This window comes from Neltuma alba, unplaced genomic scaffold, assembly GCF_004799145.2.
Source record: "Neltuma alba isolate B1F8T4 unplaced genomic scaffold, ASM479914v2 tig00012694_pilon, whole genome shotgun sequence".
In the NCBI taxonomy this organism is placed as follows: domain Eukaryota; kingdom Viridiplantae; phylum Streptophyta; class Magnoliopsida; order Fabales; family Fabaceae; genus Neltuma; species Neltuma alba.
Genome location: NW_021637121.1, coordinates 3,387 through 25,905, shown reverse-complemented (window position 1 = coordinate 25,905; position 22,519 = coordinate 3,387). Strand labels below are relative to the sequence as shown.

Sequence of the window (22,519 nt, the reverse complement as noted above, 5' to 3'; positions counted from 1 at the left end):
CCCTGCAGATTATTCATTTTCATATCCCATTCGGACTTCTACCCTTCCCATAGTTTGAGTTTTTATTAAAAAAAGATTTTTATTCCCTTAAATCTTAATTGCATATGCAGAACGTAAAATCAAAACAGCAAGAAAGGATTGTCACTTGTCAGTAAACTGGGGAGTGTTTTTTTTTTTGGCCTTTTGGGGGAATAGGTTAGAAAGAAGGGAAATAGGTTAATATTTTTTTTTTCTTTTCTCGAATAATGAAGTGTAGAAAAAGAAGCGAATGAAAAGATCATGGCCGTCAAATCCAACTGAGGATGTTAATATGCTGAGGGTCATGATGAGGGAGACTTTTTGTTTTGTCATGAGGTAGAGTTAGAGTGGGAGACTTTTGGATAGCGATTTAAAAAATTGGCAAAAAAGTTAATCAGCAAATTTCTTCCTAAAGGGGCAGAAGGTATAAAAATGAGAATCATAAAAACACGCAAAAAAAAAAAACATTACAGATTTTGAATCATGTCTTCTTCCTAAATTAATTTGCTAATGCGATTCTTTCTCCAATTTTCTCAACAAATAAAACTCATGGTGGAAACTGGACAGGGAGAGGAGTAAGAGTAGGCTTCAGCAAATAAAAATAAATAAATATCCGTATTATTTTTGTATTTTACAATATATAGATAGATCGTCTTTGTTCTTTAATATGTTGTTGCGATATAAGAACTGTTACCAAAATTTAAATATCTTTTTTTTTTTTGGTACATCTACGAGGTTAAGAGATTTTGCTGAAAAGTTACTTTAGAGAAATTGGAACTCATTATAGACATATTCCATTCTTTACTGATCATAAGACCCAACTTTTGAATTATGATATCACCACTTATAAGACTCGTTATAAAGTATTGGGAATAATTAAAATATTTTCTAAAAGTGCCCCTTATAAATGTTGACATCTAATCGGAGTTTTAAAAAATAACATTGAATAGAGGACAGAACAAGGAAGAACATACAAATTTTCACCCATAAAGTAAATTTTAGTGCTATCCTCGTTCTAAATATAAGGCCTCTTTTATAGTGTAAATTATTAGAGAAGTAGTATTTTTCTTAATCTGTGTTTAGATAACTTAGATTATATTCATAGTACCAGTTAATTTTGGTTTGTCTATCACGTAATGAGTAATGATGCCGATTAACGTTAATCCATGCATGGAAGAAAAAATTAGGAGTATATAAAATAATAATAAAGCATAAAGAGTAGGTGATTAAAATTTAAGAGCTGGATCAATAGTCTTGTAAATCTATCAGCATGAAAAGGTCATACCTATAACTTACGTGTTATTAGTACTATTTTCCATTCTAAATATAAAAGTTAGCTGAGTATTAAATTTAATTATAAATATAATGTTTCAATTTATTTTATTTTTTAAACTTATAATATTTTTAAAAAAATATCCTCATAAGAATTTTTTATGAAGGTGTAATTCTAATATAGATGATTAAATATGTTAATTTAATAAAGTTAACATATTTTTTTTACAAATAAATTATTTAACTAAATTTTTTAAATTAAATATCTCACTTTTATATTAAAAACGGAGATATATGTTACTCTATTTTTTATTAAAAAAAAATTGGAGGAATTGGAAAGGATGGGGTTTGGGGGGAAGAGGGTGGAGTGGGGAAGGAGAGAGAGGGAGAGTGGGTTAAAACGTAATGATTACGCTTTTAATGGCGCGTCATAAATGCTGCCCCCTCCATAAATAACTGCGCAGCCTTGTAGCCGCCATTCCCACTTTCTCTTTCCTTCCACCTCTTCCACTACTTTCCCTTTTTCCTCTTTTATCCCTGCCCTTTTTCATTTATTAATATTTACTATTATTATCCCACTGCTTCATTCATCAAATTCTTAATTTAGTCCCAATATGAACACAAATTTCCAATCTGATCCCAGGGTTTGGGGGTTGTCGAGAGCTCACTCGCTCATCCATTGAGTTGGTCGGCGCATTTCTGATTCCTCCCGTATTTTCATTTTTCAACCACGTTCCTCTCATTGACAGCTACTCCTATTTATGTACCTTCGGGCTGATGGCTCCCGTATTTAATTCTGGCGGCACCAACAAGCTGCATATCTACTCCTCTCTGTGTGTGTGTATTTAAATTTTTTAATGAATATTGATCAGTTTCATACAAATTATTTTTCCTATTTTATGATTATTATTAAGTCATTTTAGTAATTATTTTTTTTCTTTAAGGTTTTGTTTCCAAACTGCTTAGTTATTATTAAGTCATTTTAGTAATTATATTTTTTCTTTAAGGTTTTGTTTCGATTCTCCTTAAATCTAAGGAACTACAAAAACCGGGGCTAAGTTTTGTACATAAAATAATCTCATTTTTAATTTCAACATCACATTTTTTTAGCTAAGACATCTAATGTTATCGCGCAAAGTAAAAGACAAAATCACATATACTTCTTGGTGTTAAAAGTTACTGTAACTAATTCAATCACGTCTTAAAAGAATTAAATAAATTACCTATTTATAAAAAAAAGTATGTTAATTACAAGGGAGCATTGATTTACCCCATGTATGTTTGGCATGAAGGAAATGGAGAGGAGGAAAGGACAGAAATTTTTTGACAATCTTAATTTCAAAAATTAAAGAAGTGAGGTTTTAAAATTTAATAAAAAAAGATCTAAAATAAAAAAATAATAAAAATTAATTAAACACTTTTAACCTTATTTTTTTAATTTTTTTTAAATCTATACCATTAAAATTTTTCTTTTCTTTTCCTCCTTTATTTTCCTCATGCCAAAAGACTCTTAGGACACGGAATGGCTCATTTCCTAACATTAAGTTATATACATGTGTATACACAAATATACGTGTGTGTTATAAAATACTATTATCCTGATTCTAAATATAAAACATTTATATAAGATAAAATAATACTATTTTTAGGATTTTGAAGTGTTAGCCGTTTGAATTGAAATTTTACGGTATCCATCTTTTTTGTTAAAAAAGTAAGCCGTTTGAATCCTCATGATATACATCGGATGTGTGATTAATTTGTTGTCTTTCAAAAGATTCAAGCAACACCTTTTGAATGACAAGGACATGAAACATCCATAAGAATATAAGATCTATATGATTAATCAAGGGGAGTGCCTGACAAACTATAAAAATGCTTTTGAAAAATTATTTTTTATAACCCAAGATAAATTTATCTACATATCTACTTTGTATATTATAGAATCACTTTTAAAATTATAGTTTGTTTTTTTTTATCTAAACACTTTTCAAGTCAAAATGTAAAAGATTTTCTCATATTAACAAGGAGCCTCTTCGTCACTGATCATAGCAGCCTCTGCATGACATGCAAAATAGGTTCTTATGATATAGATTGAAGGAAGTAATCAAGGAAGTGGGATGGATTAGGCCCCAGCTGGGGTGATAACAATGCCAAGCTCAGGCATTAGCATAAAAATTTTAATAAATGGGATTAATTCATTTCTTGGTAGTTGAATAACTTGTTATTGCCAACTCACAACTTGTTAATAAATAACTTGTTATCACCAGTACATTTCTTGTTATTTGCTATTTAATACTCCTCTTATTCTTAATATATGACCTAATTATTAAGTTAATTTTGATTCTAAATATAAGACTTATTTCTCATATTTATCAATTTTTCTAAATTACCCATATAGATACTCCATCAATCACAATCAAGTAAGTGAAGGATGAAGGATAATAAGAAAGATGATTATGGTGTTTTAGAAAAAATATGTCATATTTTTTATAATTAACTAACTTACCTAACTTTATTAATCTAATCAAATTAGTTAAATATGTCTTATATTAAAGATCGGAGGAGTACTTGTTATCGTCAGTTCACAACCTATTAATAAACTTTTTAAACTAAAAATATTTTAGTTATTTAACTATATTTACAAAATACTATAGTAGAGGGATTTTGAAGTGTTAGCTGCTTGAATTAGAATTTCACAATTCTCAATTTCTTCTTTTTTTTTTGTTATTTTCCCTACTTTTTTTCAGGAAAAAAATTATATTTATTTTTTAATATTACTAGTATTCTGGCTTATAAATTGATATATATATTTTACCTTTAATCTGATTTAGTTAGTCTTTTTTCTCTGTGCCCAACTTTGGATGTGTTCCTCTGTTTGAAAGAAAGAAAATTCTTCAAATCAAATACACTCTTCAAACCATCTCTCTTGATCAACACAAGCAATGAAAATCAAAGAGCTTACCACTAGTTATCATCAAGAAAGCAAAAATTATATTGATCGGCGTCCTAATTACTACGTGTAATGAGACTATTAAGAACGTCGCTGATCTTGTCCTCTGTTCATACGCGTGGTCTGGAAAATTAAAAAAGAGAGAAAAAAGAAAAGAAAAGAAAGACAAACTCGTATTCTCGTAAAGTATATCGTTCCCTGTCGCCGTCCTATATATTCAATGATCACTTCAAACTTCATTTCAACGGCAGCCGGTTCCTGATGCCCTCAGAAGTCTCACTGACTCCTACTTGCTCCCATCACTGCCTAGTCAGAGTTTTTAAGTTCGGCTTCAGCTAGCCGGCGTTGTGACACTTCCCGGGCCCCGGGAATTTTAATTTATGCATCTTGTGCTGCTTTGGTACGAGGAAGCAAGAGAAAAGCTGGGTAAAATTTTAATGAGTTTGATTATAAAAAAAATAAGATTAAAATTTTTAATTAAATTTTATTATTTTATTATTTTATATCTTTATTAAAATTTTAAAATTTTATTTCTCCAACTCTTTCAACTGAGCTCATTAAAATGTTTTTTTTTTCCCTTCCCATCCATTTTATTTCCTTCGTACCAAACACAAAGTTAGTCATAAATATTAAATAAATATAAACAAGGTAAATTTTATCATTTCTCATGGCATTCCCTCCCGTACTTTGTATGATTTCTAGTTAACAAATTTGTGTACATTAAAGAAATCAATTAATTTTATTATTTATAATAATATGTTTGGTTTTCTAAAAATATTATTCCAACTATACACACTATAATTATCCTTTAATCAAAACCCTCTTATTATATGTAATTAATAAAAATATTTTGAAAAAAATTATAACTATAAAATAAATAAAAATATCAAGATCTTATATTTTAAGAGCAAGTCAACTTTTTATGTAAACCCTCTTGTTCAACACATGTGTGTGTGTGTAGACATACGCACTCTTGCATGTTCGCTTTTTAGCTCTCCAATTTCGAAATCATCATCTCCTCTGTGAACTGTGTTTATAAATTCTATAATCTTTGGCAAAAAAATAAGAAAGAAAATCAGTTATATAATCTATTTTACTTTTACCTAATATTGTTTATGTCGTTATCCCCATTTTCTTCTACATGAATCCATGATGCGCATCGGCCTATACTAGGATTAAATACTTGACACATCAGCTCAACCTAACACTTGTAGAGTTGATAATTACGGGGACTTATTATAAAATTTTAGAAAATTATGATTAATATCTTAACCGAAAACACTAAGGACCAAATCGAAAACTCAGGAACATCATGGGATTAAGTTATTGATTTCGCCTTATCATTTTGTGGACGATAAAGTTAGAAACACCCCCAACTAATCACTAATCAAATTATTTTTAAGAAAACAACATATAAATAACAGGAAAGGAAAATGATGGGTTCGCGCGCCGCGAGGGGAAGAGAGAGGGAGAGAGAGATAAAGACATTAAAATGTTCCTATTCCATCTATTTTCTCCCATCATCTCAGAGTCCCACTCTTTCCCATTGATCGAAGTTGATGCTTGTGACTGATTCGGCTGTTTCTGCTTTGGGCATCAACAGGTGGCTGAGATAGGCGAAGAGATTGTGGGAATGATCAGGGGTGGCATCCAAACCGTACATGCGGAAAGAAGCTCTCCAGAAATGGAAAACAACACTCACTTCACTGAACCCCTTCCTGTATACACCAAACTCGCCTATATCTTAGGTCTTCGCGTCTCTCCCTCGTACCGGTACAGTTACTCAATTCTCTCCACTGATCAGTCATCAAATCAACAGTTGAGATTGTACTGAAAGATTAACTGTACATTAGTACCTAATTGATGGTGGCGGTGACGGAATTAACGGGGAATTTATGTGTACAGGAGAATGGGAATAGGGCTGAAGCTGGTGAGTACAATGGAGGAATGGTTCAGAATCAATGGAGCTGAATACTCGTACAGGCAACAGAAAAGGAAAATTGGCGTCCGTTATGCTCTTCACCGACAAATGCGGATACTCCAAGTTCCGTACACCGTCGATTCTCGTCAACCCTGTTTTCGCTCATCGGATAAATCTTTCTCAGAGAATCACTATAATCCCGCTCGATCCCTCCGACGCCGAGAACCTCTATCGCCGCCGCTTCGCCACCACCGAGTTCTTCCCGCGCGACATTCGCTCCATCCTCAACAACAAACTCAGCCTTGGTACCTTCCTCGCCGTTCCTCGCGGGTCATATAGTCGCGACACGTGGCGCGGGTCGGACTTATTCCTCTCGGACCCACCCGAATCATGGGCGGTTATCAGCGTCTGGAACTGCAAGGACGTGTTCACGCTCGAGGTCCGAGGCGCGTCGCGCGTGAAGCGTACTCTGGCTAAAACGACGAGGGTTGTGGACCGGATGTTGCCGTTCCTGCAGCTGCCGTCGATTCCGAATTTTTTCAGGCCGTTTGGGTTCCACTATGTATGGATGGGGCGGGGAAGGGCCTGAGGCGGCGAAGATGGTGAAGGCGTTGTGCGGCCACGCGCACAACCTGGCGAAGAAGGAGCGTGGGTGTGGGGCGGTGGTGACGGAGGTTTCGAGCCGCGAACCGTTGAAGTTAGGGATACCACACTGGAAGATGCTATCATGCGCCGAGGATTTATGGTGCATCAAAGAGGCGGGGAAGACTATAGTGACGGCTCTGTCGGTGACGGGACAAAATCTCCACCTGGCTTGGCCATTTTTGTTGACCCCAGGGAATTCTAATTCCCATTCAATTCCATTCTCCCCTCAAAAGACGGGGGAAACGCGAGCTACAAAGTGTAATTAAGCGCATGTCGTTTTGCTTTTTATGGGGGAGGCTGGCTGGCTGTGTTCACCCGTTACTTTTCCGCGAGATATCTCTGGGCAAAAGACTTCGATGGTGGAAGAGAAAAGCAGAGAGAATGAGGAGGGAGATTTTGATTTTTGTGTTTTTGTAAAGGAAAAGAAGAATATCCTCGAGGCTGTGTAATTTGGGAATTAGTTTTTCTTGTAAATGGACGTGGCTACTTTCTTTTTAGATCCCCCTTGAAGCCAAACGCAACCTTTAGCCCTCTGGTGTCCTGTATTTGCCTATATCATCCTCTGGAACTTCCCTCGTTATTCAAATCTGGTCATATGGAATTGTCCTAATCTGTATAAGGGGGAGTTGGACCTGAGAGCGAGAGAGATTTTCAAGTGTGAATCAGAATATCCAAGTGGGTATAACAAGAACTGTGCATATTTGATAATATGAACGCGTGTGGGTGCAGGTGGGGGACCTCTAGGGCCTTATCCTACTCTGCTTTGTTCGATAGGGTTCCTCGTATCTTGCTTGTTGAAGGCAGTGGGAATCAAACGACATGGTGGCCACTGGCCTTTATTATTTAAGTCGAAGTGTTCATCACTTGTTAAAAGGGCATGTCTTTGCTAATTTTCTACTACTATATTTCGAGAACCCGCACCAGAGATTCATGGTGGGACATTCTCTCTCTCTCTCTCTCTCTCTCCCCCTCTCTCCTCTCCCCTCCTCTCGCTCTATTTTGGAGTGATTCTTCTGTTTCTGAGTAAGGAGAAAATCACTGGGGTGTGTGGTTAGCTTGGCCTGCGTTGACCTGCTGAAGGACTTATTAAGAACTTTAAATATGAGAATGCACGTTTCGGAATAAAGACGTAAAGAAAAGTAAGAAACAGCCAACGCATGCATATATTATAATGTAAAACCAGCTCTATATGGTGGGACCTTTCCTGCTGATAAGAGTTTTGTCGAGTAGGAGCGATTTGGTTTTTAATTTGTATATATTAACTACTGCAACAATTTCACTGGGTCACAAACACGAATAAGGCCTTTCTGGGCAGCAGTCAAAATTATTGGAAGTTTCACGCTCATCTTAAGTCGCCAATTTAATAAAAATGAAATTATCAAGTGGTAGGTTCAATTCAAAGGTTCCTACCTGCCTCTCAAAAGTTAATGGGAGAATTACAATTAGGTTCCATTCAAGGGAATTAAATGTAAAAGGTCCCTTGAAATCATGAAATTATTCTGAAGTCCCAAGAACCTTTTTGCAATATTTATTTGTGTTACTTATCAAATTACCCTTCTTTTTTTTTTAAGTTGCATTGACAATTGAAAGAGCAGTGGTGACAACTCAGGTGCACGGATGACAACTATCGCGGCTTTGACAACTTATGATGTGATAGCATATCCCTTGAGTGGGATCTAATTGCCATTTTCCCAAAGTTAATTAATACTCACCAGCTTGCACTCCCATTGCACTTGGAATTCCCTGGAAGAAAAAAAGAAAGAAAGAAAGAATATAATATATAATACTAATTTATAATTGAATAATGATGTAATAATATGATTATGGGAGGGAATAAGATTCCAATTGTTCTTTTTTTTGTGGCCAGGAAAAGAGTGAAGAGGAAGACGGATTGAATGGATGTAATGGGCTGAAGTTGTTAGAAAAATGACATTAACAAGATATGATTCGATTGTTGTAAGGGAAATAATAAAACTAAATTTGAAAAAAAAAAAAAACCTAGATATGGCGGAAGGAGTCAATTATAAGTGAGTTAGTGTTAGGCGAGGCTGCGGTTAAGCCTCGTTGTGATTAGTAGTAATTGACATATTTATCACTTTGCAGCCTTCTTCCAAAGTTGAGGTTATAGTCATTGGAACAGGAGAATGCTAGTGAAAGCCACAGATAGTGATCGCCACACAAACTTTACAATAATCTTATGAAATATTATTACAAGCTTGTTGATAAACACCAAGAAATATTACCTATTTGAAATTTATTTTAATTTTTTGCGCTTTGTACTCTAATGGAGATTAATTTCTGTTATTGATAGATGTCACTTCTAGTCCCACCAATATATTAAGGAATTTTATCCAAAATCTTCGTTCAATTATTATTAGTCACATAATTTGGTCGTTTGTACATTTATTGTTTGATCTCTTATGGATGGAGGATAGACGTACAGTTTAAGAATAAGTGGCAATATATTTTAAATGATCCTATCATCATTACCATTATCCATTGTGTTTTTACCTTTCCTCCCATTTGGTTTCATTTGAATTTGGAGAATAATTCTATTTTATTACACATAACAAAACTTGTGCGGTATTTATTACTTTTCCTTCCCTCCAACTCTTGTCATAAGAACTTCTTATTTATAGTAATATAATATGTTTTGTTTGAAGTACCAAACTTTTTATCCTATATCCAAATATGAAACCTTCTAACTAACCACCCAAGCTCTTCTAACTAATAACTTCTATTGAGGATCATTTGATATTTTATAGGAGTAACTAACTTCACTGATTTATGTAAAGTCAGTGGTATGTCTTTTGTTGCCAACATATTTTTTTTGGCTGTTAACATTATTCAATTTTACGGATCAAACAGTTCCTAACTAGTAGAATGAACATGATTACGAGAAGCAAGCCTATTTTGTTGGTTTGATCATGGGGACAATGATGACAAATGGCATCTTCGTATTGCGTCTTGGAATTTGATTGCCATGTTTTTCAAATCAGGAGCTAATTAACGAGTGAGATTATCTTTAAGCAATATCTCTTTGAGGGGAAAAAAAAAATCTCTCTCTCTCTCTCTCTCTCTCTTCCCATCTATAAAGTGGGATTAGACGTGTGTCCATCGTTGTCGGGAAGTTTAGGTGACAAAATCCCTAATAAACATTATCCTTTCATAAGGTCCACCAGATTTGAATGGTCTTATCTAAAAAATCATGTTGTCTCTTATGCAAACACTGTGTAATGAAAAGCAATTAGAAGTAACCCTACATTGACTAACTTGTTTGGTTGTCCTAATCAATAGTTAAGTCAAGTTCAGTTGAATTATTTCATACTTATTATTCTAACATTATGTGGGAATCACGATCCACAAGTGGGCAGAGGCCTGGCTTGAGCCACGTAAAAGTACAAAGAAATATGGTTCAAAGCCTATAACCCTTTTGAAACCCGGGTCGTTTGGTGGACTCATAGAACAGAGCACACATATAGACCCAAAAATCCCAATTGGATAACCTCCTAATAGGAGAAAACAAGTATGATCTTCAATACCAAAAACAAAAAAAAGTATGATCTTCATAACGAGATCCATGTGATATATCCATTTGAGTCTTAGTGCTTTGTATTATGAAGATTTTGCCATGTAGGGATATATAATGTACTGCACTTGTTCGTATTGTTAGGTTCTACTGTGCTAATAATAGTAGCTGATTTTGATTATTCAAACATATGAATTCTGGGATATAAAACGTGGAGGCTTCTCGGAGATACTATAAGATTCTTATAAATTTAGATGCATACTTCTGGAATCATTTCCTATTTCAGAACAGCAAAATTTTAGAGCCCATTCCTAATCTGACAAGATCAGCAATGGCTTATGAGCAAATGATACAGCAACAATCAACCCAGAAAATAACTTTCTTGGAGCCAATATATTTGCTCTGGCTTTCCAGGAAGATGTCAGCAAGCTCATAACTTTTGGTCCTAAAGCTTCAAAACATGTTCTAAGATGCTGATTGTCTTCCACTTGTAGATGGGGTGGATTTTGTTTCCTCCATGACTGTAGAAGTAGGGCTCTCCGAAGTATCAGAGCTAGTAATCTCACCATTTCTTTCCCTGCTAGACCAAATCTTAGAGATTATCTTCTTTGACATGAGTAATCCTTTCATTTTACTAGCTGCTAGTTTATCAGCATTGCCTTTTCCACCACCATCATTGCTGCTGCTTCGATCACTACCTTCTGATAATTTGAGTGTAGCAAGTTGGCCTTTAAGAGCATCCCACTCTTCTGTATTGGTTGTGGTAGATCTAGAGCTGCCATGAGACCCATCAGGAAGCAAGTTCCTCGTACATTCGAGAGAATCATGTGTTGTGGTCCCTCCAGAAGATTTTGTGGCTCTAAGCTGCTCAAAGAAGAGAACTTGCACGACTGCTCTTAAGGGAAGCCTCTCATTCTGCACCGCATGCATGCATGCTTCTGCTGACAACTTCTTGCAATCCATTAAACGACATATTCTTTTCCTATCACTCTTGCTGATTTTGGGATGTTCCTGCATTACGTAACACAATCAGCCTCAGAAACTTGAACAATCATCTTGCTAATTAAATGGATCTAAGTGTTGCAGATGCTAAAAATGAAAAAGATAAAGCTGGTTCAGCCATGTTCTTTGGTATTAGCCTCATAAAACTCCTTACAGTAAGATCATATGACTGTAAGTGATAACAAGCATAAGGAAAAACTCACCTTTAAGTACATGTCAATAGCTCTATAAAGGCCATCATGAGATGGTCTGGGAAAGGTTGATACTAATTCAGCAATACTGATGAATTTTGGGAGAGGGAAGTTGGGATCACGTGCAACCTCAGCAAGGTAACAATCTATCAGCTTTGCTACCTTAAGCTTAGAAGTATCTGATACATTCCTTGGGCTTCTAATTTCTTGCAATTCATCTTCCATAAGAGCATCAGTCTTCTGATAATTCAGCTCAAAGGCAACGAACTCTTCAACTAGTCTTTGCACAGTGTCAGCATCAAACATCGCTGTCTCCCCAACTGGTGCTGGAATCAAAAGATCAGACACTGCAGCCTCCTCAAGATTCTGCCCTATTCTTCTCATCAGTTCAGATATCTCCAACTCTTCATATTCCAAAACAATCGCTGCTTTTAATAACTTGAGCAAGAAACTGCAAGAGACATTGTCCATCTCAACAGGAAGTAGTCGGATGATAGTATCCAACAGCAATCTATACTTGATGTTATCACTTTTCTGAATCACACCCTTGTCGAAACCCGGTAACCTTCTTAAGGCATAAGCATTTAAAGCCTCACCAATTACAGAACCAGGAACATTGCCTTTGGCTATGATTGTTGTCATGACACGCTTATAAAGTTCTAGTTGAAGGTCACAAAGGTCCTCCACCCACCAGTCCATTGGAACTGTCTGGTGTTTCCTCACACCGTTCCAGTGAGATTCATTCCCATTTTCAGAGGAAAGCTTTTTCCTGTTATAGGTATATGGCCAATCCACCTTAGATGTATTGAAGCCTTGGAAGCTATAGAGTTGAGGCAATGACTAACGATTTTAAGTCCTCAGACCATGGAAGAAGATATCGGGTAGTTTGAAGAGCTATGATTGAGTCTTTCCAACTCTTGAAAATGCTATAGTTAAGGAAGACTTCAATCTTGTAAATAAGGTTGCCTTCTCAGCAGTTTCATACATCTCATCTCAAGATACTCTGCTGCACATCGAGTTGCAACAACGTTGTAAGCATTGAGAGTCACTGTCATGCCATAACAGAACTTGGCACATGCTTCAAAAGCAGCAGGTCCTCCAGGGATGTCATTAATCTGAATCTCATCACTAGTGTCCTCATTTGTGTTCGCAGCCAATTTCTGCAAGCGGGGACACTTGGACAGAAGTGGAAACTGTAGGCATCAAGAAGAAACAAGACCAAGATCAGCATCCCAAAGAATAATATGAATCAGATAAAATCTCAGCTAAGTCTCATTCATTTACTTTCATGACATTTGAAATTTATTGTATTCTCTTGCCATGAATAGTCTCCTCCATCCCTTCTTTCTGGTATAAAACTGAATAACTATCGCATACGCAGGACTAATAAACTCCAGCCGTGCATCACACGTGAGAGAATTGTGTTTCAACCAATTAAGTTGGATCTTTGACCATGTTGGATTACTTAAAAGAATTATTTGACCCCTTATTCCTTATTTACACTAATTGATCAATACTAACTGCAGGGCGTGTAAAGATGATATAATCACTAGATTCTTACCTTGTGGAGAAAAAATTTCACGTCTCCAACATTGATGACTATGTCCGTTGCCAAATCAGTCGCCACAAATCTGGACAAATATATGCTAGCTCAAGTTAGTCCCAAATAAAGCAATCAAATCAGAAAGGGGAAAAGAGAGAGAAAAGGGCCTAAAAGAAAATTTACAGAGCTGCTTGACAAGACATGTAGATTTTATTATAATTCTGATTTTCCAGCATCCACATATCACAGCCAAACAAATATTGTCCATAAGAACGTTCAGATGACATAAAACGTAAGTCGCGGTGAAGAGTTTTTTTCACTCAACAAGGTTTTATGCCTCTCACAAGGCCTATAAGACTTGGATAGAAGAGTGACCAAGTAACAAGATCAATTCACATGTATTAGAAGATATGCTAACTGAAGTGAGGGAAAAGGACAATAAGAGAACAGTGTTTAACATGAAGGTATAAATGGGCAAAAACAAAGTTAATGAAGACAAAAATCATGAAGTTTGCAGTGGTATGGTATGGAAGAGGAATATTAAAATTGATCTTTCACAAGCAAAGCTCAAAAAGAAAACGGGGCACTTTGGGGAAAATAACAAGCATAAGCTCTATAAAACTCAAAATATAATCTGATGATACCTGACTTTATCGCCATCAGATTGAAAACAGTCAGGCTTAGATCCAAGTTTCATGAACTTCATCCTGGCCAGATAAACAAACTATATCCCTCCCTTCCTTTTCTACTATTGATCCAATTCCTAAATGCTAATCCTTCACTCAAAATTCAGGGAAGGTAAGATGAACCATATCTTTCCTAGTAAGACCGAATCTTTTTCCCACAAAACGAGGCCAGAAAGAGAAGCAAGAAGTAGTGGTTTTTCGTGCATATCAGAAATTGTTTTCAATAGAATGAAAAGAGATTGTTCATTGAATCGTAACACAGCCCAAGGACCACGGCGAAGAGGTTCAAGAAAGGAGACATTGGTCACAGGACTATCTCGAACATAATGTAAATTTCTCAAAACCAGAGACACCCCCACTTGCTCAATTCTGAGTACTGACCCCAACCGACCCACCCACTCTTATATTATTTTATCTTCGATATTCCCAAGCAAAGCAATACACTTTCTGGCTCAGAACTCAAATTCCATGCTCAACATTCCTTTACTATACGCTTTTTGAGCACTCTAATCTGTTCTTCCTTTGAACCCAACTAAGCACCTGCGTCACAAGACAGCATATTTTAGAAAATCACGCAAGCAGTAGACAAACGGCATAAATTTTGGTTGGAGTCTTTGACGACCAAACTTTACTATTCTGCTGTATAGGAATAAGGTTCTTCACGTCTCTTGAAGAACATGTGTGGGAAATAACAGTTTCTCAAAGTTAAATCAGACAGGTAAAGATGCATACCAAGCTAATTAGATGCTGAGAAACAACGAGCACAGGAATTTAAAGCAAAACCATTCGGGAACTGAAATGGTGAAGCAGAAGGAAGAGAGATGGAAAGTGAGGATTGAAGCATACCTAAGCAGAAGGAGAATATTCGGGGAGGGAATATTTGAGAAACCAAAGTAGATTGGAGGACAAACAGAGAGATACAACAAGATAAGGGGACAGGACTGAGGCTAAAGAGATATGAAATCTGAAAGTATGTCTGGAATTGCCAAAGTAGAAACAACCAAACAAGAGTGGTCGCGACAAAAACACAAAGCTGAAAGCTCTTTACTGTGCATGTGATTTTGTGTGTGTGTCACAGAAACCAGCCGAGCGTATATAAAAGAGATACAAGAGCCTTAATGAAAAAGCCAATCAACATCAGAATTTCTCCACAGAAGTATAATCTGACTCGCTATATACTTACTGGGTTGGCTTCCTTGTTATAAGCTACAGAACAAAAGCATTCACAAGTTAAACACTCACTAGCTGTATTCACATATCAAAAGCCTTTTTCTCGCAAAAAGAAAAGTGAGTTGCAGGTGGGTACGACCAAGAAAAGTAAAGCAGCCTAATCAAGATGCATTGAAAAGGAATAGTAAACATCCATATATATATATATATATATATATATATGAAATGAAAATCTTTACATAATCTCATGCACATCAATCTATGAGCAATCTAACAGGGAGTGGACCCACCAGAGCCTGACTCTCTTCCATACACAATGCATGCAATGCACATTATAAAACTTATTTAAATTATATTGATGTTAATTAATTAATTTACATGTAGTGTTGCGCGCGCGCGCGCGTGGGTTAATAAGAGGGGGTAAGATACATAGAGAAAACAATGAGGTAGCTAGTGTTATTTCTTTTCCTATCCTTAATCCCTACATTCCACATGCAATGCTCCAATCTGCTTCTTGCAGAGTCAATACTCTGCAAATATGGCATTTATCGTTTTGTTTTATGATATTCTCTTTCCTATGTGTCACCACCTCACACACACATTATATAATATTCTTCCATTTGTTTTGCAATTTTCTTGGCTCAAGAATCTTTTTCCCAGAAAATCAGAATCGCGTAAATATTAGTTATTTAACTTTCTATATGATGCTCGCCTGACACGGATGGTGATATCTAATTAATACAAATTATAAAAATGTAACAGCTTGGTCTCTTTATGCATTGAAAAATTATATATTAATCAAAAGTCTGTGGATCATCATCAATATATGTTCAACCATATCGCATATAGTAATAAATAACTAAAATATTACTTACTATGTGTGAAAAATCAAAACTCAAAAAGTATTTCCGCATCAATGTGACAAAAATACTTGACTTTTAGACCGTAAATTGTATTAAAAAAAAATGTGTAGTATTTGATAGAGAAGATAATAAAACAGGTTGAAAAATGTCAAAATCTTCTAGAAGGGAGTGTAGACACAATGTGCATAAATTCAAGAATGTGTACTCTAAAGTAGAACGACAAGGAATTGATGGTTAATTGAAAGATGGGGCATCCTGGATGACTTCACTTGCATTGCTGGTATTTATGTTGGGAATTTTGACCAATTAGTCGATTTCAATATTAAGATATTTCTTAATTTCCGATTTCAAAGTCTCAACTTTCAGTATAATTACAATTATAGAGTCACATAAGACGCAGCAGAATAAAAAAAATAAAGATATATATATTTTAGTTTTTTTTCCTTACACAGAATATAATTTAGGGATAATTAATCCACAGCTCCTTATAATTTCAACTAATTTTGAATTAGGTCCTTATAGTTTTTTTCTTTTTATCAGGTCTTTATACTTTCACTTGTTTAATTAGGTCCTTGTATTTATTTTCTTTTTATCAAGTCCTTATAAGTTCACCTTATTTTAATTAAGTCTCTGAATTTTATTCTTTATTTTATAAATTCTAATAGTACTATTATATAAACATAAAATAGTATATATTATTTAATATTAGTTTATAAACAATAATATTCTAAAGATATTGAATTATTATAATGATTTTAATTTTTTCAGCAAAAAAATAATGTCTAAAAAAATTTCCTGAATAATTAACTTTTTATTACATAATTATTAATTTAATTTTAATTATTAATATATATTTCAGTATTACTCTATTTAATAAGCTTATATTTAATTAATAAATAAAAATTAAAACTACATGGACCTGATTAAAAATTTAGTAAAATTATAAGGACTTAATTAAAAGAAAAATAAATATAAGACCTAATTAAAAAAAGATAAAAGTATAAGGACCTGATAAAAAGAAAAAAATTATAGGGACCTAATTCAAAATTCATTGAAAATATAAGGACTTGCGGATTAATTAACCCTATAATGTAATTAAACTTTTGTTGTGTAAAATCTCCCTTAATTAATTTTATAGCTAAAGGTTACCTCTTATAATAATCAGAGAGTCGATAGAGAAAGTAAAAAGATTGAGGTATTTAATATATTTTATTGTTGTTACTTGTTTCTTCCTTTTTACTCTTCAATAAATTCTCCCTTGGCTTCCCTTTCACTAAAAGGAATTTATGCTACATATTTATCCCATCGAGTACTTTTGAATTTTGGAACAGTGCTATATCAACAGCGATTACGCAGCAACTTTTTCATTTTCATTAAAGAAACTTAAAAGCAGAGCTCATTGAAGGTATACATTTATTATAACCGGAAATTAAAAGGACCGGAGAATACAGAAAAAGGGAAGGAAAAACAAAAGACACTGCACGCAGGAATATATCATATATTATATACGATGGACGGATAGGCACATGCATGGGCATGGATTTATGTGTTCATGTCTGGTCATATGCTTCGATCGGGAGCCTAGTTGCATCAAATCATGAGACCACTGCTCTTTCTCTTAATCAAAACTTGTAACTCGCTGCAATTTCTATGCATATCGCAAAAAATAATTACTACTATAAATGTCAATAAGTTAAAATGCAAGTACTTGTATATGTTTTTTTGTTCCTGTTTTAAGTGTAAAGGATAAGCTGAAAAAAAAAACTTGGAAATAGGTAGGATTGAACATGCAAGCATGTAAAATAATGCACCTAACTAACCTTAGTATATAACATGCGTTAACCTTTATATCAAAAATGAGGAAATAGTAATAAGCCTTGTAATATACATGATGTGCAAAAAAAACAAATGTACAAATTGAAAGATAGAGGGAATCCAGGACAAGCACATGGAGGGAAGAAAAGTATAAACGAGGTAGGAAAAAGGCCTGCCTGAAATATTGAATTTGATGTAAATGGTATGAAAAAGTAATTAAATTTGAAGTGAAAAGTGAGTTGGTTGAATGATTTGTTGGTTTTGACCAAGAATAATGTTACTATTTATTGTCGTATATGAGACTGTCAAATGAGAGGTTAATTAGGGCACATATCGCTAAAGTAGCAGGTTGATATGATGGTGAACAGAACAATGGCTTTCATTCAAAGGGGCTTGGCTTGCTTGGATGCACTTTACTGCCATCACTTCACCGTTGGGTCCAAATCGAATAATGGGACTGAACGTGCCCTCAAAATAAGGCTTTTCTTCGTAAAGAAAGGAAGGCCCTTCAACTTCATCTTCTCCTCAAAATCCCATCACGCCGTTGATCTATTTTCTTCTTGGCAATCACAATAAAGCCATTTTTCAAAACTCTCCTGGCTGTTTTTATTCATTGTCATTTCTAATTTATCAGATTTTCCTGCAACGCCCAATGTGGGGGGGGGGGGGAAAGCCCCTCATTGACACTAAACAGGAAAAAAACCAGAATCATTAGGCGGACAGAACATGAAGGTGAAAAGTGGATAAAACAGGGAATGGATCTCCATTTGGAACGATCCACTGGGAGAGAAGATAAGCGTGGAGTCGAGTGAAGCATCAAACATTTGATGTTTTGAATATATTTGTGAATGACTTTTGTACTTTTCTGAGCACACTCTACTCTAGTTTATCACTTTCGAAGCTTTCTGTGCTGTGCCTGCAGCCCCGTGGTACCTCCCATCTCAGGAGACGGCATATTCCACCTTCTTTATTTCCTCATTCGTTTTCCTATGTTACTTTCTCTTCTTTCTTCTGCACCCCCTTCCTTTGCCCCGGCAAGCAGTGATTCTGATGCTTTGGGTTTCGCAAGCCTCACTGCTATCTAGTTTTATAAAAATTTGTAGATCAGCGATCAACAAATCAGAGTGGCGCAGCGGAAGCGTGGTGGGCCCATAACCCACAGGTCCCAGGATCGAAACCTGGCTCTGATAAGAGTGGCTTCCGAGATTTTATTTTTTGCACCGTTCGATTTCACGCCTCATCCAACGGCGGATGCGTTGACACGTCACCACCGCCTCTTATCCCTCTTTACACGGTATTGGGCTGATGCGTCACTCCTAAGTACGCATTGGGCTCCTCGATATAAATATAAACGGCTGCCCTTCCTCCAAAAAAACAAAAAGAAATAGGCCTTTTTAGTCTTAAAAGAAAGGGGATTTTTATTCAAAAAAAAAAAATCCTAAAGTTCATAGTGTGAATCTATGTTACATGCATCTTGAGTCTATTTTCATGTTCATAAGTATTTAGAAATAGGCTCATTAAACTGGGATTTTTATTTTTTTTAAAAGTAAAACTCATTCATACAACGGTTATTCATGTAAAATTACAATATACATGATTAAAAATATATTTAACATATAAATAAATTTGAAAATAAAATTCTAATGCTTACAATTAATTAATAATTACTAATAGAATAATAACAATCTAATTTTATGTAGTCTATGATATGTGGACATCAATGTTAATTAATTACTTAATTATTAGGTATACATATTTAGTTACCCGACCTTACATGAGATGAAATTAACAGATAACAACTTAACAAGCATTGGCTGACATCAAAGTGACAAAAATTCTCAACTTTTGAAACTTAAATTGATTAATATATGCAGATTTGGTAGAGAATTTTATTTTAATTTTTAAAAAAGGTGACAAATATAAGGTCATAATCTTCTGGAAAAGAATGTAGAAACAAAACGCATAAATTCAAAAAACGTGCACTCTGAAGTAGAAGGACATGGATGGTTAATTGTGTTTGGGATCTTGACCGCTTACCTTCATTTGAATAGTAATTAAGACATTTCTTAAATTTATCACTTTAAAGACACCTAACCTCATTCTACTAAGTCTTCTTAGGATAAATTATCGCAGTCACTTATACATTTAAAAAATATTTTAATTAGTTTCATTATATATTAAAAATATCTCGGTATCATATAAATTGATTATAAAGCTACCTATGAAATTCCATGTAAATCTTGGTACGTGTTTTATACGATTTGTTTTGGGGAGAATGATAGGAAAAAAAGCTGAAAATTACAAATCTTAAATCAAGCTTGGTAACACAACTTTATTTAATATTAACAAGTCTGAATTTGTAAATAACAACAATTTTTGTTAACATTTCTTATTTGGCATTTCAAAATTCCAGCTTGTTTTGTCATTTTCCCTGTTTTTTTCAAAATGGATTTTTAAACATAAATAAAAATTCAATAACATGAGTGGAACTGTCAAAGTGCCAAGGGCTCTTGCTTGAAGGTTACAAAGCCTGGGTTTTGTGCCATTATCAATCAATATTATTATTATTTTCCTTCCCAAATCATAATTATCTTTAAAGTTCAAACACATCGAAGTCACAACTTACCACTGCATTTTACTATACTTGTTTTAAGACGTTATTATCAAAATAATTAGAATTTTGATATCAAGTGTTGCAAAATTTGATAGTAATAATGTATCTTTTAAAAAAAGCATATCTTAATGCTTGGATGTAATCTGGGCAAAAGTTACGTGTTATATATGACGTGTAAATGTAATGATTATATGTGACATGACCAAGGTCATCGGGTTTTGAATATTCACAATTGAGGTTAAAAACAAAGTGAATGGGGAGGTTAAATCCTTACCATCATTTCGTGATTCTTTGACCAAAGTATAGATATATTATGAGACATGTCCTTTGGAGTTTAGGGCACATATTCTCACAAGACGTTAATTTGATATGTTGGTTCATTGTCACCGAACCATAGCTTTCATGAAATGCCACCGTTTTGTCTAAATCCAATACGGCCCAACTCATGCCCAAAATTAGGCTTTTCTTCCTACCTTATTTCTTAAAGGGAAAAAGGTTCAATTAAAAAACAAAAAAAAACTAAATAGAGGTCACGTCTAACAGAAGAAATTAGTCTCTCATAATGTGACGAACCAAGATGTAAATTTTTGCTGAGAGAGGGCTCATATTTAGTACCCGGTAATACCTAGAATTGCCTCTAATAAGAGAATATATATTTAAGAAAAAAATAAAAAAAGAATTATTAAAAGACTCCAATAATTCAACTTTATCGTCTTCCTCGTGGAAGTGTTCACAAATTGATAATTGACATTCAATTCTTGCATCACCTGGTCCAAAATATTGGACCAAATTCTAAATAACGGATGATATATATTATATATATATTGAGATATAAAAAATATACTCCATTAGTAGTAGATGTTAATCTCTCTTAGAGCACTAAGAATCAACATAATATAATTTTTTTTTTTTAACAGAACCATTTCAAAAGGAATAAAATTATGATAGCTATAGTCTGCCATGCCGCCGCAGAATTTATTCATAACTTTCAATTTCCACTGACTTGATGGCAGAAATGGGCACTGCCGTAATGAGTTTGGTAGTTCTTAGACGCCCATGTTCCCTGAATTACACATTCTAAAGGAAGGGTTGGTGAGGAGGGTCTACTCTGAGGAAAAAAAGGGTACAAGAATCTTAAATTAATGTTTGTATGAAATTCAAGATTGTCTGCTTCTGCCATTTTTCAAAGGGGAAAACACTTCTTTTTACTCTCTCCCTCCTTTACTTTCCTATTGGCAATCTATGTTTAATAATTTGTGAGCATTTGACCTGTGATCCCCCCTTGGGTTTGAGTCACTTAACATATAATCATCTAATTAATTCAGGTTGAAGGTGGAGCAAGAGCAAGATGGGCAATATATATTTACAAAATTACCAATGGATCATTTATTTTCAGATAAGATGAGATGGCTGCAAAAGGAAATTTCGTAGAGTGAAAGGACATAATGAAATAAGAGAAAAGAACAGATAAGGAGAACTAAAAATTTTGGTGCCAACACGTTTCATTGGTATCTTTAATGTAATCCAAAAGAAATGACCCCATTAAGAAATAACAGGGAAAGCAATGAGGTGGGGGTGGGGTTGCCAAATCCAAAAGGAGAATGAAAGATTGAGAGAGAAGAGAAGCGATGGAGTTAAGTAAAGCATCAAACACCCTTTAGACTTGTTTATTACTTCCGATGCTTTCTTGTTTAATAACTTCAATTCGATGTGTCTCTGAAATCCCATTGTCCCTCTCCAACTAAAGGCTCCCGTATATTCCCCTCTCTCTTTATCTCTTTTTGCCGCACACACTCTCCCTTTTAGGTCAGCAAAGCATGGGTTATAGATGGACCATCTATTAAGCAAAACGATGACGGGATTTACATTTTACTGGGATACGGCCACGGTGCCGCAGATCATATATTACTTTATATTTTTATTGCATCTTGCCAATAATAAATCAGAGTGGCGCAGCGGAAGCGTGGTGGGCCCATAACCCACAGGTCCCAGGATCGAAACCTGGCTCTGATATAGAGTAGCTTCCAATGCTTTGATTTTTTTCCACCGTCCGATTTCGTCCTCATCCAACGGTATTTGTCCGGACACATCGCATTTGCTTTCCATCCCTGCTTCCAGACAGCATCCTGCTGACACGTCGCATCCGAAATATGCATCATGTGACTCATGAATCCAAACGATTGTTTTTCTAACAAGATTTTGAAAAAAAAAGGTGTTTTAGTTTCAAAAAAAGGAGATTTCATTTTTAAATAAATGCAAATTAACGTTCTCTTTTTTAATTTGTTATTTATCTTGGATTA

General features: G+C 34.8%; 2 non-coding genes and 2 pseudogenes across 2 annotated transcripts; 3 read left to right on the top strand and 1 right to left on the bottom strand.

Annotated features, from left to right (window-relative positions):
* The first annotated feature begins 5,850 nt into the window (after positions 1 to 5,850).
* Positions 5,851 to 7,275, top strand: LOC114729894 (probable N-acetyltransferase HLS1-like; annotated as a pseudogene).
* A 3,279-nt stretch (positions 7,276 to 10,554) lies between these two features.
* Positions 10,555 to 13,853, bottom strand: LOC114729897 (BTB/POZ domain-containing protein NPY5-like; annotated as a pseudogene).
* Positions 13,854 to 18,723: 4,870 nt separating this feature from the next.
* On the top strand, positions 18,724 to 18,795 carry TRNAM-CAU (transfer RNA methionine (anticodon CAU)). The gene has a single exon. It is a non-coding gene; the product is annotated as a tRNA-Met (tRNA).
* A 3,365-nt stretch (positions 18,796 to 22,160) lies between these two features.
* On the top strand, positions 22,161 to 22,232 carry TRNAM-CAU (transfer RNA methionine (anticodon CAU)). The gene has a single exon. It is a non-coding gene; the product is annotated as a tRNA-Met (tRNA).
* The last annotated feature ends 287 nt before the right edge of the window (positions 22,233 to 22,519 follow it).